This window comes from Epinephelus fuscoguttatus, linkage group LG11 (genome assembly GCF_011397635.1).
Source record: "Epinephelus fuscoguttatus linkage group LG11, E.fuscoguttatus.final_Chr_v1".
NCBI classification, from domain to species: domain Eukaryota; kingdom Metazoa; phylum Chordata; class Actinopteri; order Perciformes; family Serranidae; genus Epinephelus; species Epinephelus fuscoguttatus.
The window spans coordinates 40,488,714-40,506,364 of NC_064762.1; the positions used below are offsets into that span (position 1 = coordinate 40,488,714).

General features: G+C 39.8%; 1 protein-coding gene across 2 annotated transcripts in view; it reads left to right on the top strand.

Annotated features, from left to right (window-relative positions):
* The first annotated feature begins 225 nt into the window (after positions 1–225).
* Positions 226–17,651, top strand: part of pnocb (prepronociceptin b) — a 44,015-nt gene continuing 26,589 nt past the window's right edge. Inside the window, exon 1 of one of the 2 annotated variants that reach the window (XM_049590745.1) lies at positions 226–348. The gene's annotated coding sequence lies outside the window, so the exon portion shown is untranslated. The remainder of the gene's footprint in view (positions 349–17,651) is intronic. The other variant, XM_049590746.1, reaches the window with a different exon arrangement.

Consider the following 17,651-nt stretch of genomic DNA (forward strand, 5'->3'; position numbering starts at 1 on the left):
TGGCTCAATGAAGACGAAACCGGTGGCGTAGGCAATGCCTCCTACGTCAGCATGGGTCACGGGTTGTGTGTCTGTCCAGGGTTTGTGCGTAACAGAATGGGGGAATCCACCCCTTTCTCTAGCCCTCCTCTATGATGTGAATGGTGATATACAGGGGACAGGAAGGAGGGGGGAGAGAACTGGAGGGTTGAGCCAGGAGGGAAGGGGTGTGCCATTATAAGAAGCCTCAGAGGAGGCATGCGTTCAGTTGTTGAAACCCTTAGCCTAAGGATACGAGCTGAGCCACCAAACTCTCCTGAAACCACAGACGGAGGACTCTAAGAGAATATCTTTACGTCACAGACACAGGTAAGGAAGTACTCTAGTCTGACTTTTTTCATATGAGTGACAGCCTACCTGTGTGTATGAATGAAATCAGAGAAAAGACACTTGTTTAGAGATGAGAAAACAGTTAATTAGGAAAGGACTTGTTATCTGGTGTATGCACAAACCACTGGCTAATAGATCCTGTGGGAATAGTGTTGTTTAAGGACAGCCACTGTGAGGATTCTGCCTCTTTCATTCCCCTTTTTTTTATTGAGTCTGTCATCTCTGCTTTGTCTGTTTCTGACTTTGCAATTTGGGACTTTGACCTCAGAGGTGATTCTGTAAATAACCCTCCTTACCTGCGGTAATCTTTTTGTTTTTTTCCATTACTCTGATTGTCTCCCTGCGGCTCTAAAGGTAGCACAGTCACCGTCAGCAGTACACACATCACACCTGATTATTACTTAATTAACACGTGAGAAAAGTCCCAGAGCGTGCTGAGGAAGCAGTTAGTCACTCAGTTGCACTTTGTATTGAGATAAACTAACTTTAATCTAACACAAGTGGACTAATAAAAAAATATAGAAATTTATATAATATACAAATTATGATAAAACTTAGCTTAGACTAAAAAGCACAGTTAAAATGCATAATTTTCACTAATATTGAAGCTAAATTGATCAAAATAGTACCAGTAGACGTCAGTGAATACCACTCCAAAAGCAGCTTATCTATGGTTTGCTCTTTTGATTGATCATAGAGTATTATATGTCAGATTAAATGAATCACACAAAGGCTTCAAAGAAGCATTGACAAAAGCCATGTCATTCTTCCTGAAGCAGCTCCAGTTTCAACCCCTGAACAAGTGGGGTAAAAAAAAGCAGTAGAATTGAATCAGTTGAACGGTGTTATTATGCTAAGCGCATGATAATGATGATTTTAATGATAATGGTAATGAATGTGCATAATCTTTTCCCATTATCTGTAAAGACGACACCGGCGCAGACAGGGGAGAAAACGGGTGGTTAATGTGCCATTCACAGATAAATGACTCCACACTGGGGAAGTGTTTGATGAAGAACGGAATATGTATACAGGACTGAGTCACACACAGTGTTCTAGAGGTATATCAAACTAATAGGAATAATACATTTAAGGAAGTTAAATGGTGAGCGTCAACCCCATTTCTGTTGAGTTTTGTTTTTTGTATTCATTTTGTGTAAAAATGTAACTTAGCTTATAGGGGTTTCTGTCATTGTTGATAAAAATACTCCAAAAATCTATATTTAGGGACTGTTTATTATTTATGATGGGGGAAGGGGTGGAGCAAAACAGGGGAGGCATATCAATTAATTTTTTAAGCACAATTTGTGATTTATATTTTTGCTTAGGGGAGTGACATACAACTTGAAATGATTTTATTTTGTGTTTATTCTAAACATCCTCTAAAACACAATTGTTAAAAATGTTTAAAAATTGCCAAAATATCACTGTTATCGTGGTCAGAAACTGTAAACTTGGAAATTATCATTGAAGTTTTCAAATTTTCATGTTCCTCCAACAAATCACCTTTAAGGAGGATTTGCATTTTGTTTAAGAATTTAGCTGGGGTTTTTTTGTGATAGCTCCCATGCTGTTTGCTTGTTGCACTGGCTCTAATACTGCCTACATTTGGTGCGAATATGTAAAAAAATTCTACTTATTTATGTTGGAAGGGGGGTTATGTATTTCACCTTAGTCATTCAGGGAGGCTCAAGGAATTTTTTTTCTAACTTCTGGGAGGGTCAAGATAAAATAATCAAAGAAAGAAAGAAAGAAAGAAAGAAACAAACAAACAAGAACAACAATAAAAAAGAAACAAACAAATTCCCACCCCAGCTACCCCTCTCCTCTAATGAATAAAGTACATTCCCTTACATACTTGAGAGATCTCTAAATATTTGGTTGGTTTAATAATAACGAATAGACTGTAAAACAAAACTATTTGTTTTAACTGAAAAAAGTTAAGTTTTTAAGTTGACTGAAATTGAGAAGACAAGTTGAATCATTACAAAATTACCTCTACTTGTCTTCTGAAATTAAGCCAACTTAAAATTTCAAGGCAGCCCAGATGGAAGTAAAAACAAATCGTGTCTTTTAGTGTCATACAAGGATACATTAATACTAATCTAATTTTTGTAAATCTAATTCTATATTTCTAAAATTGGTTTAATATAATCATACATCACATTGTTGGCAAAGAATTTCATTTGCAGTGTATTTATTTTGTTGTGGTAGCTTTGCCAGTACATCATGAGCCTTTTTTTCTCTAATCAGCTAATAAAAGCTTTTAAGATTTCTGCTGCCTGCACTGAGATTGAACTGATTATGCTGTTTACAGGGCTTTTTTGGCCTCTCTGTCAATATTCCTTAAGACTGCTTGCAGTGTTATACATGCACAAATGCTCTTCGTGATCAGACAATGATTTACTGAGGAATATAAAGTTACCAGATATTCCCCGATCTGTTGCCCCCCCACGCACAAGCATTTTGCAGCTCATCACTTTTTTCGCAGCTCCACTGTCCTCACCTTCATAAAAGTAGGGAACTTGTCTAGCCGTGCTGCATTGCTTTCCCCTGGCTCCATGTCCAATGGATTAGTGCAGGTGTCAACGCAGCTTAACAGCAACCAGATCAGTGATGACACCATGTCAGCTGCATAACACTCTGCAGAATTTCAGCCATGCAGTCTGGTGCTTGTGGGGAGTAACACTGCAGGACTGAGGGCATTGTTAAATTGCATTATTAAAACCTTTGTTGTCCAAAAGTCAAGAGCTAATTGACAATCAACATTTTTCATCAATGCCTGATTTCAGCATCATGAAACATTCTCCTTTCTGTCAGTGCATGCTATGTTCTTTCCCAGTCTTATAGAAGTGTGAGAAAATAGCCCACAATAACTTTGGGGAATGATGTGGGAACAAAGAGTCAAGATTCATGGAAATGGAATTTTCAACAGCGTCCACCCTTTTTCTTTTAAAGCACCCATCTCCCACAGACTCCCACACATCTAATCCTGTGTGACAGTTTATCAGCCAAATCGAAAGGCGGTGTGTCTGCACTGCACTCTGCTGCACTCTCTTTCTCAGTGTGCTATCATCCAAGTTGGACTGCATGGGGAGAATATTATTTTGGGGCTATTAAGACATCTTTATGGGGACTCAATGAGATGATTGTTGGTGTGAGTTCACCAGTATGAAAGACATATCTGAGACTGGGAATGATCTACCCTCAGGTGCAAATATGTTCCCAATTAAAAGAAACCCTGGGAGTACAGCTGATGGAAACAATAGTAATGACATGCTCAGTTGATCTGATATGATATGAACATAAAGAGCATCATATCTCCACTTAATGTTTGTACAAATGTGTATGTGAGAGTTTTATCTGTGCGGGATACGAAGAGAAAAGAGGGGCAGTTTATCATATTTCCACTCAATTTGTGTGCTCCACAGTCTACATGTGATAACATTTCCCAAAGAACAAAAGCAATGCAAGATAAAGGTACTGGAAGTGTGATTCTTCTAGTAGATATGACGATAAGACAAAGAGAATTTGAGAGATTAAAAAGTCTCTATTGCAGGTGATGGTACTTTATCACAATCCTCTTCATATGATTTAATTTAGCTGCATATACAGCATCATCCTGACCTCTTACACTTTTATGATCCTTACAGTCTGTCACTCCTGCGTCTGTGTGACAGTAACTGCCTTTGAATACAGGTAACGGGCACAATCATGAGATCTGGTGCAGCTGTTGGAGACACATCTAAATTGGATTAAGCGCTTTCTCTTGGATGAGTCATTTTGGGATCTGTCCTGTGAGGAAGGGCACAACTGCGAGTGCACCTTTCTCCTGTCGCTGCTCCTCTAAACTGTCCACTGCGTCACCCGCTGTTTATCTGTGGCTGCGCAGGCTGGATTTACGCTGCTGTGTGAGAGATGATCCTGTGGCTGTGTGTGTAAATCCTCCTTAAACTGAAGGTTTTTCAAAGAGTTACTTATCTGTGTTTTGACAGGACAACAGCGGTCATGTCTGGTGTTGATTTAAGTGGTGGTGCATGATTCTTGTGGTTTTCCCTGGGATTCTGTGTAAATTTTGAGTTCAAAGAAGAATCAAGGTAATGTTGAGGAACATTGTTTGGAAAGCCATAAGTGTGGTTTCAGAAGTGAGGGGGCAGTGAAGTTTAGTTTCCTTAATGGATACATAGATGATGTTGCTTTCCTACTGATGTTGCTCTACTACACACAGCACAGCGCTTCACTGTTTTCTCTTTCAAAGAACAGTGTGTCAGATTTAGAGGGATTTAGTGTCACCCAACGGTGATAATTGCACATTACAACCAGCTGAAATTTCTAGTTAGAATTCCTTCAGTCTTCATTTCAATGTTTCTGTTTTTTTTTTTTTTTTTTTTTTTTTTACCAGGAGCTGAATTATCTGCAGAGGTCTCTTCCTCTTCAATATATTTATTGATATATATAATATCTTCAATATTTTTTGGTACATGCCATTTCTGTCTTTTGTCCATATGTACATTTTTTTGGAAGGATGCTACGCATTATTTTATAAATGAGAGCTATGGTGATTTAAACCACTAAAATTACTGAGTGAAGCAGTTTCATGCTTCAAATCAGTGTTTCTCCAACACTTATCACAGAGGGGCTGCTAACTATGGTGGCTGATGCGAAAAAGAGGCTAGCCTTATCCAGAGTCAGTCATTGGTTTGTCCATTCACGGTTACTGTAGAAACATGGCGGTGCAACATGGTGATCACTATAGACAAGGATCCACTCCCTGTGTAGATATAGACAGCTCATTCTAAGGTAACAAAAATATGATTCTTATTTTCAGGTGATTATACACGAAAGAAAGCACACTTATTATATTACATTCCATTTCTGCTAATATATCCCCCTAAACCCTACACGCTGGACATTTAACTGATACGCAATTTTAGCATCTTTTAAGAGAATATTAAGTATAGAAGACATATTACACAAAAACTAAGTGTTTTTTCAGCCCCGAAGCATGTCTGCAAATATTTCAGTCTTCATATAGCCTGGATGACCTTCACCAATAAGATGTGGCAGGCTGTGCACAGGTTGTATTTGTTCTATTTTGTCTATCTGTTTTTGGGGGAGTAAATAAATAAATACAAATTTTCAGATTTTCAACATATTACAGAACACCAAAGATAACCCAATTCCCTTTTGTTTCAATATAAACTCAATTGGAAGAAAAAAAATGTCAGTGCATAGAGTGAAACACAAAGAGAAACTTGACTAACACAGTGTGATTTCCATGAAGAAGGCCTTCTGTCTAAATGATCGTATACCTTTGGTAGAGTTGGTGATGCCAAATTTTTGGAAAGGTGTAAGACTTGTATTTTGGTCAAGTTGTCACAGTTCATGTACCAAAAGGACCTCATTTTTGCACAAAGCCAGGTCCAGTGTAGGACCTTTGTGCCACATCTGAGGCACATTTCAGGTCGAATTTATAACGCCTGGTGGATTTCTGTTACACTTTAGGCAGCAGAATAAGCATAAAAAACATCTCAAAATAATTCAGTTAGAGTTGGATTTTTAAATAAGTTTATTGAGTACAGTGTATTTGCAGGCAATCAGAAAGTCATGTCAAGAGGCTGGCCTGATGAGTTACCACACGATGAGCACGAATATGCTGCAGGGAGCCTGGTTTACAAGACACAACTCATATAAGGTTAACAGCCCTTTGCAATGTTGATTGTATTAACAACTGCAGTAGAAGTGGTAATAGAAGTGTTTTAAAATCTTGTTTCTGTGTGCAGCTCTTCCATTTTCTAAACCACTTATTTTGTTGAAGGGTACAAGGAGCTAAAGCCAATCTGGCAAAGGCAGAGGACACACTGCACAGGGTAGCCTGTCACCATTTTAAGATAAACAGCAGTAACTATTTAGATTGCTAAAGAGCTGAGAATGATATATATATGTACAGTACAGGCCAAAAGTTTGGACACACCTTCTCATTCAATGCGTTTTCTTTATTTTCATGACTATTTACATTGTAGATTCTCACTGAAGGCATCAAAACTATGAATGAACACATGTGGAGTTATGTACTTAACAAAAAAAGGTGAAATAACTGAAAACATGTTTTATATTCTAGTTTCTTCAAAATAGCCACCCTTTGCTCTGATTACTGCTTTGCACACTCTTGGCATTCTCTCCATGAGCTTCAAGAGGTAGTCACCTGAAATGGTTTCCACTTCACAGGTGTGCCTTATCAGGGTTAATTAGTGGAATTTCTTGCTTTATCAATGGGGTTGGGACCATCAGTTGTGTTGTGCAGAAGTCAGGTTAATACACAGCCGACAGCCCTATTGGACAACTGTTAAAATTCATATTATGGCAAGAACCAATCAGCTAACGAAAAGCTGAGAAGAAAAACGAGTGGCCATCATTACTTTAAGAAATGAAGGTCAGTCAGTCCGGAAAATTGAAAAAACTTTAAATGTGTTCCCAAGTGGAGTCGCAAAAACCATCAAGCGCTACAACGAAACTGGCACAGATGAGGACCGACCCAGGAAAGGAAGACCAAGAGTCACCTCTGCTTCTGAGGATACGTTCATCCGAGTCACCAGCCTCAGAAATCGCAAGTTAACAGCAGCTCAGATCAGAGACCAGATGAATGCCACACAGAGTTCTAGCAGCAGACCCATCTCTAGAACAACTGTTAAGAGGAGACTGCGCGAATCAGGCCTTCACGGTCAAATAGCTGCTAGGAAACCACTGCTAAGGAGAGGCAACAAGCAGAAGAGATTTGTTTGGGCCAAGAAACACAAGGAATGGACATTAGACCAGTGGAAATCTGTGCTTTGGTCTGATGAGTCCAAATTTGAGATCTTTGGTTCCAATCGCCGTGTCTTTGTGAGACGCAGAAAAGGTGAACGGATGGATTCCACATGCCTGGTTCCCACTGTGAAGCATGGAGGAGGAGGTGTGATGGTGTGGGGGTGTTTTGCTGGTGACACTGTTGGGGATTTATTCCAAATTGAAGGCACACTGAACCAGCATGGCTACCACAGCATCCTGCAGCGACATGCCATCTCATCCGGTTTGCGTTTAGTTGGACGATCATTTATTTTTCAACAGGACAATGACCCCAAACACACCTCCAGGCTGTGTAAGGGCTATTTGACCAAGAAGGAGAGTGATGGAGTGCTGCGGCAGATGACCTGGCCTCCACAGTCACCGGACCTGAACCCAATCGAGATGGTTTGGGGTGAGCTGGACCGCAGAGTGAAGGCAAAGGGGCCAACAAGTGCTAAACACCTCTGGGAACTCCTTCAAGACTGTTGGAAAACCATTTCAGGTGACTACCTCTTGAAGCTCATGGAGAGAATGCCAAGAGTGTGCAAAGCAGTAATCAGAGCAAAGGGTGGCTATTTTGAAGAAACTAGAATATAAAACATGTTTTCAGTTATTTCACCTTTTTTTGTTAAGTACATAACTCCACATGTGTTCATTCATAGTTTTGATGCCTTCAGTGAGAATCTACAATGTAAATAGTCATGAAAATAAAGAAAACGCATTGAATGAGAAGGTGTGTCCAAACTTTTGGCCTGTACTGTATATATATATATATATATATATATATATATATATTTTGTATTAGCTATAGTGAAGTGGTCAAGGTGGATGGTGGGTGTGCACAGTACAGGACTTTGACAAGAGACCATCCTGAGTCCTGACTGTGGTTAGGTTTGGGAAATAAAAGCCTCTTGGTTGAGATAAGGGAAAGACTGCAGTTTGGGTTAAATGCTGACTGTTGACCGCAGACTGTATAATGAACGTAGCGAGGGTGACATCACCCACTGGTTTGTGGACTCATTTTGAAGCCTTGAGTTTGGCATTTTAGCTGTTGGAATCAGATTTTTTTTGGAATCAACAGTGACCATATTTGAATGAGAGGGTGAAGCTGAGGAGGAGTGAGGGATAGATCTGACCCAGTGTTGCCTCGCAGACAGCCTGTGACCACCAAAGTGACCATGTCCTTACTCATTAGTAACTTTAAGCCTTAATAAAATATAAACGGGTGACTTAAATAAAAATTCACCCCATGTACAGTTGTCATGAATGTTGACCTAAACAGTCTTTTTGTACCAGGCAGTAAACGTATATTTCTGCTACGAAGTTGGCCATTTTAAGATGGAGGTCAGTTGGGATTGACTTGCTCAAGGAGCCAGCCTCAAGTGGACATTAGAAGGACTGCAGTTTTTGGAACTTTCGTGTTGAATTTATTTCTCAAGCCCTCAGTCTTTCCATAATCTTAACTGAGTGCTTTAGTTGTTTAAACATGAGCAATAAACATGAGCAATAAATAATTAATAATAATAATAATAACAATAACAACAACAATAATAGCGGCTTAAGCAAATATTGCATTGCAAGAGTGAATACAGGAAAAACAGCTTAAATACACTGTCAGTAAACATTTTAATGATACATTAAGTTTCAACATTTTGCAACCTAGCAGATACAATAATTATGTTGATAAAAAGTAGCCTGATGTAGGGGCTGCTTGATTATGACAAAAATAATAATCATGATTATTTTGATTGATGTTGAAATCATGATGATTTTAACACAATCACACACTGGCTTTGAGAATGTCATGCATTTATGGAACGTTATCTGAACATTGACACTTGATGTCTTTTAACTTTAAATCCAGCTGAACTGAAATAAAAGAACAACAACAACAACAACAAAAAATCAACACCACTTTAAGTATAGAATATTTTTACCACTTTACCTTGCTGTCAGACAGCCATTTACAATGGGAAACTGATGCCATTACATTATGCTCCTCTCCAAGCCATCAGACTCTTTTGGCAGAAACAGGTTAAGAAAAAAAGATCATGTCATGAATCATGACACTGTTTTTTTTTTCTATTCTGTAATCTTGTGGACTTTGTTGTAAGGGTTTCTGTTTGTGTTCTTCCTGTTTTCACGTTATTCATTCATGTTTAATCTGTTTTCTTCATCTTCTAACCGCTTCATCCTCTTGAGGGTCGCGGGGGGGCTGGAGCCTATCCCAGCTACATCGGGCGAGAGGCAGGGTACACCCTGGACAGGTCGCCAGACTATCGCAGGGCTGACACATAGAGACAGACAACCATTCACGCTCACATTCACACCTACGGACAATTTAGATTCACCAATTAACCTAGTCCCCAATCTGCATGTCTTTGGACTGTGGGAGGAAGCCGGAGTGCCCGGAGAGAACCCACGCTGACACGGGGAGAACATGCAAACTCCACACAGAAGGGCTCCCACGCCCAGGATCGAACCGGCAACCCTCTTGCTGTGAGGCGAGAGTGCTAACCACCACACCACCGTGCCGCCCTAATCTGTTTTCTTTTTTTCTATTTTATAGATTCACTCGTCATGTGTCATGTCTGGTTTTACCTTCTGTCGTTGTGTGTTTTCCCGCCTTAGTCTGCCTCCCTGATTAGTTTCACCTGTACCTCATTAGTAATGCAGTCAACTCACCTGTTCTTACTCCCTTAATTAAAATCTTTCTACCTACTTTCAACCTACCACACCCACCTTGTCTCCATTGTTAGCCTATCATTGGGTGCGTTCCAAATCGCATACTTTTTGTTCTTACTTTTAGTATGTACTGCATCTGCCCTTAAAAAGTATGTACTGTTGCATCCACTAGCCTATGCATACAGTTGGAACATATTACTTTCGTACAGTGGCATGCACAGATTTTTTGATGGGCAGGGGCGAAAAGAAAAAAAAAGGGCACTTTAGCGCGCATTTTGGCTCCCAGGAGGGTACTTTAGCTCGTGTTTTGGCGCCCAAGAGGGCACTTTAAAAAGCGTTTTTCAACAATTGGGCCACGAGGGGGGGCGACACCCAGATCATGTTTTGGATATGTTTATTTTGTAACATTAATGTAACGTGACATCAGTCTATAACAATTACATATACGGTTACATAAATTACAGAACGTTTCCTTCACACACAACACATTCATACTCCGACCTTATCACATATTGAGCGTGGTCATGGACTTTCCACATTGACATATGATGTTCAAGGTACCCTGGGTGCGTTGATTGTTGATGTTATGGGATGCTGTGTCAGCTTTAGCCAAAATAAATGCACTATGTTTGCAGAACACCGTGAATTGATGTTTTTTTCCTTCAATAGCAAATGCACATGGTTATGTTTAGCCAACACACATGTGGTTGGGTTTAGGACAAAAGAACAGGGTTTGGCTTTACGTTCATATAGGAAGCAATCACCTGCAATCCGGGTGAAAGTCAGTGATTGTTGGATCGATCCACCACCCTTCCCACCCACTCTATTCGGAATTTTGCCCCCTTAACTTACGTTGTTGTCTGGGCACATTTCCCCCTCACGCCACTGAGCACCATTACAGAATTATGGCAACTGGCTGCATATCGTGTGAAGGGACAGCTTTTTTTAGTCTGTGTCTGATGCTGGAGTCACTGACCAAGCACCGGTATTCGATGACTTCAGAGTGAGACCTGGTTGTAAAACAACCATGACCTTTGGTTTTACATGGGATATGAACTGCTGTCTCCTGGGTCAAAGTTGAGTTTTTTTCAATCCATACACTTACCCTCCCTCCCACCCTATGTGGACTTTCTCAATCTTTATACCACATAAGTTGCTTTCAGCCTCAAGTATTGCTGCAGATGGATTCACATCAAAGTTAGTTAAAAGCTTAATGCATTTCATAAAGATGCTAAAGGGTGCTTTAAGTGTTGAAATTACACGCCGAGGGGTGTGATAATGCGTCGAGATTTGGCACTCTGGGGATGAGAACTGGCTGATAATTTCTAGGAGACTGGATTGTACTTGCATAGAGTTTTGTAATCTTAAGTGAAATAGGGTCCGTTAACCAAAATTACAGGAAACATAGGTTATAATTTACCTGTAGTGATCTATAGTCATGCAGATTACTCTGCTTTTATTTGCTCAGATGTCTGTCTCTGCCCTGTCTGCCTGCATCACAGTACATTGGATGTGAATGAAAATTCATTTGTTGCACTCACAGCATTAAAAAAAGGCACAATGTCCCTGTTAGCGTGGACAATCTGTAGACCTCAGTGTCAACAGTTTTCAGGAGCACTACCTTCTGCCAAAGAAACAGTCCTGATGAGAGTGGCTTGTGGATTATCCAGAGTGACTGGGGCAGCATTGATGGAAAAAGATGACCCCTCTTCTTTCTGTTGATTTTTTTTAGAAGTGCTTTTTTTATGAGCTTCACAGACAAAATTCCATTTACCCCCTTTGTATTAGAACTGTGTGAGTTCTTAAAAAGCTGAAAATCAAAACAAAACAATCTTCAAACCACTGGAGATTTTTTTCAGTCATTTGAGTAAGCTATCCCTTTAGAAGAATAGACTGTATTGATTTCATACGCTCAAGCATTCCGAGAAATGTATCAGAGACAGACTGGAGAAACTATGAATTCTGAATCAGTATTATGAGGCTTTTTCCACTCTCTGTTCACACACTAAACCATACTTTATTGATCCATTATCTCAGATCAACGCATTTTCAACAAACGATTACAAGCAAGTGTCGGGTGATAAAACACTCATGAATCTCCTCAGGCTATAGCGAATTAATCAAGTGCCATTAATGGCCCATGAGATGTAATAGGTAGAACAGGAATTTTAATCATCCTCCCTCTTACAAAGTGACCACATCTTCATGCCATCCATCTCTGGTGGCTCCTGGCTCCAGCTTGGCCTTAATGAAGGGGAGTTAAGATCTACACATCCCTGGAAGAGACAATAAGTCATTAAAGATAAAAGATCACAGCTGTAATCCACAGATGAGGAGATGAGGGAGGGATGAAGAGTAAGAAAGGGAGTGTTGAGGCAATAATGGAGCAACAAGAACAGGAAAGTGGATGCAAAAATGGGAGCATGAAGGAAACAGAGAAAGACCTCTGGGTTATCTATGCATTAGCAGACTCCTTTGTGTTTTTCAGCTTCATGCAGACGACTAATGGATGAGATAGAGTGAGTCAGAGCTTTGTCAGAGACGAGCACAGAGCTTTTCTTCTCCCCTGCTCACATTCATGACACCTTGGCCTCCTCTCCACCCTTCATTAAAGCCACTAATGCTAATTTATCCCACCGATGGCTTTATTAATACACTTCGCTTTGCAACTTTGTACACAGTGCACAGGCGGCTGCATCCCGCTCTCATCATTCTCGTTAGCTTTCTCTAGAGACACAAAAAGCTCTTTTTTAGGGACTGCACGAGAAGTACTGGCATTAAGAGGGGGAGAGTGAGTCTCATACTTCATTGTATTAAAAAGCATTAATATTTTGTTTGTACCCTCTCCTTGATATGGGAAAAAATCCAGCCACTCAACATTAATCCAGATTTTCCTGCTCTTATGTATTTCAGGCTCGGAAGCAAAATGTACTCGGTAAACAAAACCGAATGCATGAGTCATTTTATGAATGCTCTGATTGCTTCCTGTGTGACTCAAATGAAAAAAAAAACATTTTATCTTGAAAACCTGTAAGATTTTCAGGGCCTTAGTTAACTCTAATGGAGGCATAAAACAGTAGATTTTTTTGGAAAGAATGTGGTAAAAGCATTCATTTGTGCAAGATGGAAAGACTCATCTAAAAGTAGAAGGACATCAGGCCCTTCATTAGAGTCCATTTTCTGTTGGCTTTCATGCCAGCATTCATTTAGAAGGGCAAGGTTGCTTATATTTGTGAATGATGAAGATCTATTTTCAAATGCATCTCTTACTGTAATGACCTCCCAGCCTCATGGTTGGATTCTGCTGTCTTGGCTGTCTGGGGGGGAAAGCCTGTTGTGTAGGGGCCTTCCTCTCCCTGTGACCACTTTATCCATGTATAGTACATCATATATCAGCCTTCTGCACCCAAAACTGCTAGCTCTGTCACATAGATTATGCAAATGATATGAAATGGTAAAGATAGTTGAAATAGTATGCAAATTTATAGGCAAGGGTGGCTAAAATAGACCGCTGGCAATATCAAGACTAAGAACTGTGTCATTACTGAAATCGAGCAGAGAGAGGAGTGTGTAGGGCCATGGCTCAAAGTGTCACACATGTGAAAGACAGAGATTCAATCTGAAGTTATTGAGATATGGAGAAGCTGTGACTCTTTCTGACCCCCTGGTTGTTAGGAGCTCCCGGGCACAATAATCCATGCATGCCAAAGACAGTGTGATAACAAAGACACACCAAGACAAGGTACATTTAAAAAATGTCAACCATTACACATTACTGTTTAACTATGTCAATGTAAACAGTCCAAAATTACCTTTTTGGGTAACTTGTGTCTGTATGTTCAAAATAAGATGTAACTTTTCTAATCAAATAATTGTACTCCCAGTTAAAGGTCCAGTGTGTAGGATTAGCATAATGTATTTGCAGAAATGGAATATGATAATCATAACTATGTATTCATTAGTATATAATCACCTGAAAAATAAAAATCATTGTGTTATCTTAGAATTAGTCATTGATATCTACACTTATTCACACAGGCCTTTGACAGCTAGTCTGTTTATCTTGCTCTGTCTTATTTTGTTTGTTTATCTGTTTTGTTTTGTTGTGTTTTTTGTTTTTTTGTTTTTTCTGTAAAGTGTCATTGGGTCTGTTGAAATGCACTATATGAAAATAAGCTATTATTATTATTATTATTATTATTATTACATAAGTTGGTCCTCTTCCACAGAGTCTGTTATGTTGTTCTACAGTAGCCGATGGTTTAGTGTGTTCAGATGCAACTTTTTGGCCGAGACATCCCAATGAGATGCATTGCAGCAGGGGCTCTCTTCACTGCTAGTTCTCTAACATCAGTTTGATGTGTCTGGGCAGTCTGGGCCTTTACACATAAGGCACCTTACAGCGTCTGTATGAGATGCCCTGGGCTTTCAAGTAACTCCAATTTAATCCTGTCCACGGCAATGATGCAACAATGTCCTGAGCAGGATGGGTGGGACAAACATGCAATGGATTTTCTCCTCAGAGACTATTGCTTGTGTCCATTGTGAAACAAAATGTCAACAGTTGGAGTTCCTACTTGTAAACTCGGGGCAAATCTATCCACCTTGATTTCGCAAAAATGTAGTCATATGATGTCAGACATCAATAGCAGCAACTATGGAAGTGCACACTGTAAATGGTAAACCATCCACTAAAAGGCAAAGTAAGGTGTATTTGCCTGTGTTTAATTGAGATATCAAATACTGTCATGTAGTAAATTCCTGTACAGCATGTAAGTTGATTGTGTTATTAGGCAACTGGTTACAGTAAACAATATCTGAAAGTTATCCTCTCTGCACAAACATTATTCAGAAAAAAAGTTAAAATTGCCAAAATATGTAAAAACATAAGGAAATATACAACATTTACTGTAGATGATGAAGCTAGACAGGAACACAGTTAATGAGGAACATTTATTTATGTCACTTGTCTTCATTAAAATTACTCTCTTTTTTCCTCCTCTGTTCTATTTATGTATGCATCGAGACAGCACTGCCGAGAGTTCATTTGTGTTTGTCATGGTCAGCCATGTTTGGCTTTGTGCACCTGGAGTGCTTGGTGGCCGAAGTTGGAAATTTCAGCTGGGTTATTCTGACCTCCGACTTTGAGTGAATAACAACATTATGTGTCAGGCCTAAGCTGAGATAACCCTGGTGACATCATCAGTGGACTTTTGTCAGACTTTGAAAGCTCCTCTACAGCCAAAGGAAGTATTATAAAACTGTTCTAACAGGCTGAATATGTAGTGCTCCATATGATGAGTAAACTCAACTTAATGTGTCAAGAGTACCCCTTTAAAGGAAGTACTTCAGTAGAACAAGATGTGTTTTTAGAACAACTCCAATAATGCCCCCACATATGTGTAAATGATTTGGAGTGGCACTACATGACTTGATTCTGGGTTCTTAAAAGGACTTTTATTTTGTATATAACTGTATGATTATACTCTGCTGAAGACAAAACATTCTCATTTATAATCAATCACATTGTTGTAAAAGCAGGGATTCAGTATGTTCTTTGAGCTTGTGTTCATTTATCCTCTGTGAAAGCAAAGACAGCAGCTCACATTCACCTAAATGGATCATTGCTTGACTCTATATGCTTTTCCAGCTGGCTGCACCAAATCTGAATTTGCTGGAATATAAACGGAGGCATGCTGGCCATTTGATTCCAAAAATGAGACACAAAAATTGAAACTTGCCATACGCAGTGCATCATACCAAAGCTATGACTGCAGCTAGACCTCAGAAATGCACAGCGTGAAAGTGGTCATCAATACTACTGCTTAAAACATGTTCAATGTGGCAGCTTAAGCGCAAGGCTGTTAACGGGGTGTATGAGTGTGACGTGCTGTCTGGGGACAAGAGGTGTGCAAACAGATTTGAGTAAGTGATAAATAACAACTGAGCAAGTGCACTCACTTTAACCTATCCTGTGTTAACAAGTTGACCAATACAAACCATTACAACCAGCTATTATACCCACTACAAACATCTCAAGGCTGCAGATTGATGACTATGTAGCCCATTAACACTTAATATCCTTGTCAATTGTTTCTCACTAACAATAATGGCTTCCATTCAAAAGAGAGATGGCAGCAGATGATTGCTTGGTAACTCATTCCCTGAGCCTTTAGAAAGATACTCTGCTGCCAATTCATCAGAGGCCACATGTGGCTAAATAAATGCTCATTCAACATTTCTCCTGGCTGATTAAAATGTAGGAATAAATGCATCTTAACTCATTATGGACATGAAATTGAAATATGCTCCAAATTTCCTGGATAAATTTAATTGACACAGGTCTGCACTCAAATGGAACTCATTTGAAAAGTTTAACTTATGCATGTGTCTTCATCGACTGGGTATTAATTCTTGATACATTTGGTATTGATCGAAATAATCCAGTGCCAAATGGGATGATCAAGATGATACCTGCACTGGATCCTTTTTTGCAGCAGAGGTCTGATCCTTGACCATCCCTACTCTCAGCTGGATCAGCAAATATTCTGTTGCTGCCCTTTCCAGAGCCGCTCTCCTCCCAGCAAACAAACAGTCAGTTCACTATCTACCCAGTTAGTACGAGCTAAAAACAGCAGCGGCTAACATCTGCCACTAAGCCGTTAAATGGTCCCAACAAATTCACACTGAGACTGAAATGTCTCGACTTTGTCTTTAAACCTCTTAATAACCATTAGGTAACATTAGAAGTGTGACGCTTACAGTTAGTCCTGTCACTGTGTGTGTGTGTGTGTGTGTGTGTGTGTGTGTGTGCGCGGCCAGGCAAACTCATTGACCTCATGCTTCCATCCGTCCTTTATGATGGTATAGACACAGCCAACAGATGGCACTAAAGGGTGGAGTCAAAAGTTTTACACAACAACAAATGAGGCGGTTGTGGAGGAGGTCTTAAGATAGACCTTTTTACAGAGGCAGTGTTAATGGCGGTGGTCTGTGAGGTCATAAAACACATCACAATATGTGGACGGAGCATTAATTTCACAATATTACTGATTCTTTCTGTTCCACCTTCTTTAAAAATGTATTTTGTTGTGTCATATGGTTGTATCTCGCTTCTGTACATCTGTATGACATCTATTGCATGTCTGTCCGTCCTGGAAGAGGGATCCCTCCTCAGCTGCTCTTCCTGAGGTTTCTACCGTTTTTTTCCCCGTTAAAGGGTTTTTTGGGGGAGTTTTTCCTTATCGGCTGTGAGGGTCCTAAGGACAGAGGGATGTCGTATGCTGTAAAGCCCTGTGAGGCAAATTGTGATTTGTGATATTGGGCTTTATAAATAAAATTGATTGATTGATTGATTGATTAAACTATGCTACTCCACCCCCATGATCTCTGGTGGTTCATATATGTAAGCTTTCAGAAAATGTGCACAAATATGGACAAAATGAACACAGAGCACAGACGGAAGACTCCATCAATCTCTGTCTCCATCTCCATATCTAACGTTGAGCATAAATGAGCCCTAAGGGTAATTTTTTTAATCGTACCCTGCACTACTGACTAGAGAGGCACTCAGTCCAGGCCAGTGGTCCAGTCGTCTATAATATAAAAATCTGCAAGTGCAACCACTATACATGTCTGGATAGTATTTCCAGAACTACTGGAATGATATCAAAATATGGTTGTGCTCAGCTGAAGCCTCACCATCTCACTTGTGCATTTATTATGTACTTAAAAGAAACCAGTGTTCACAAGTGCTCCATAAAGACTGCTTT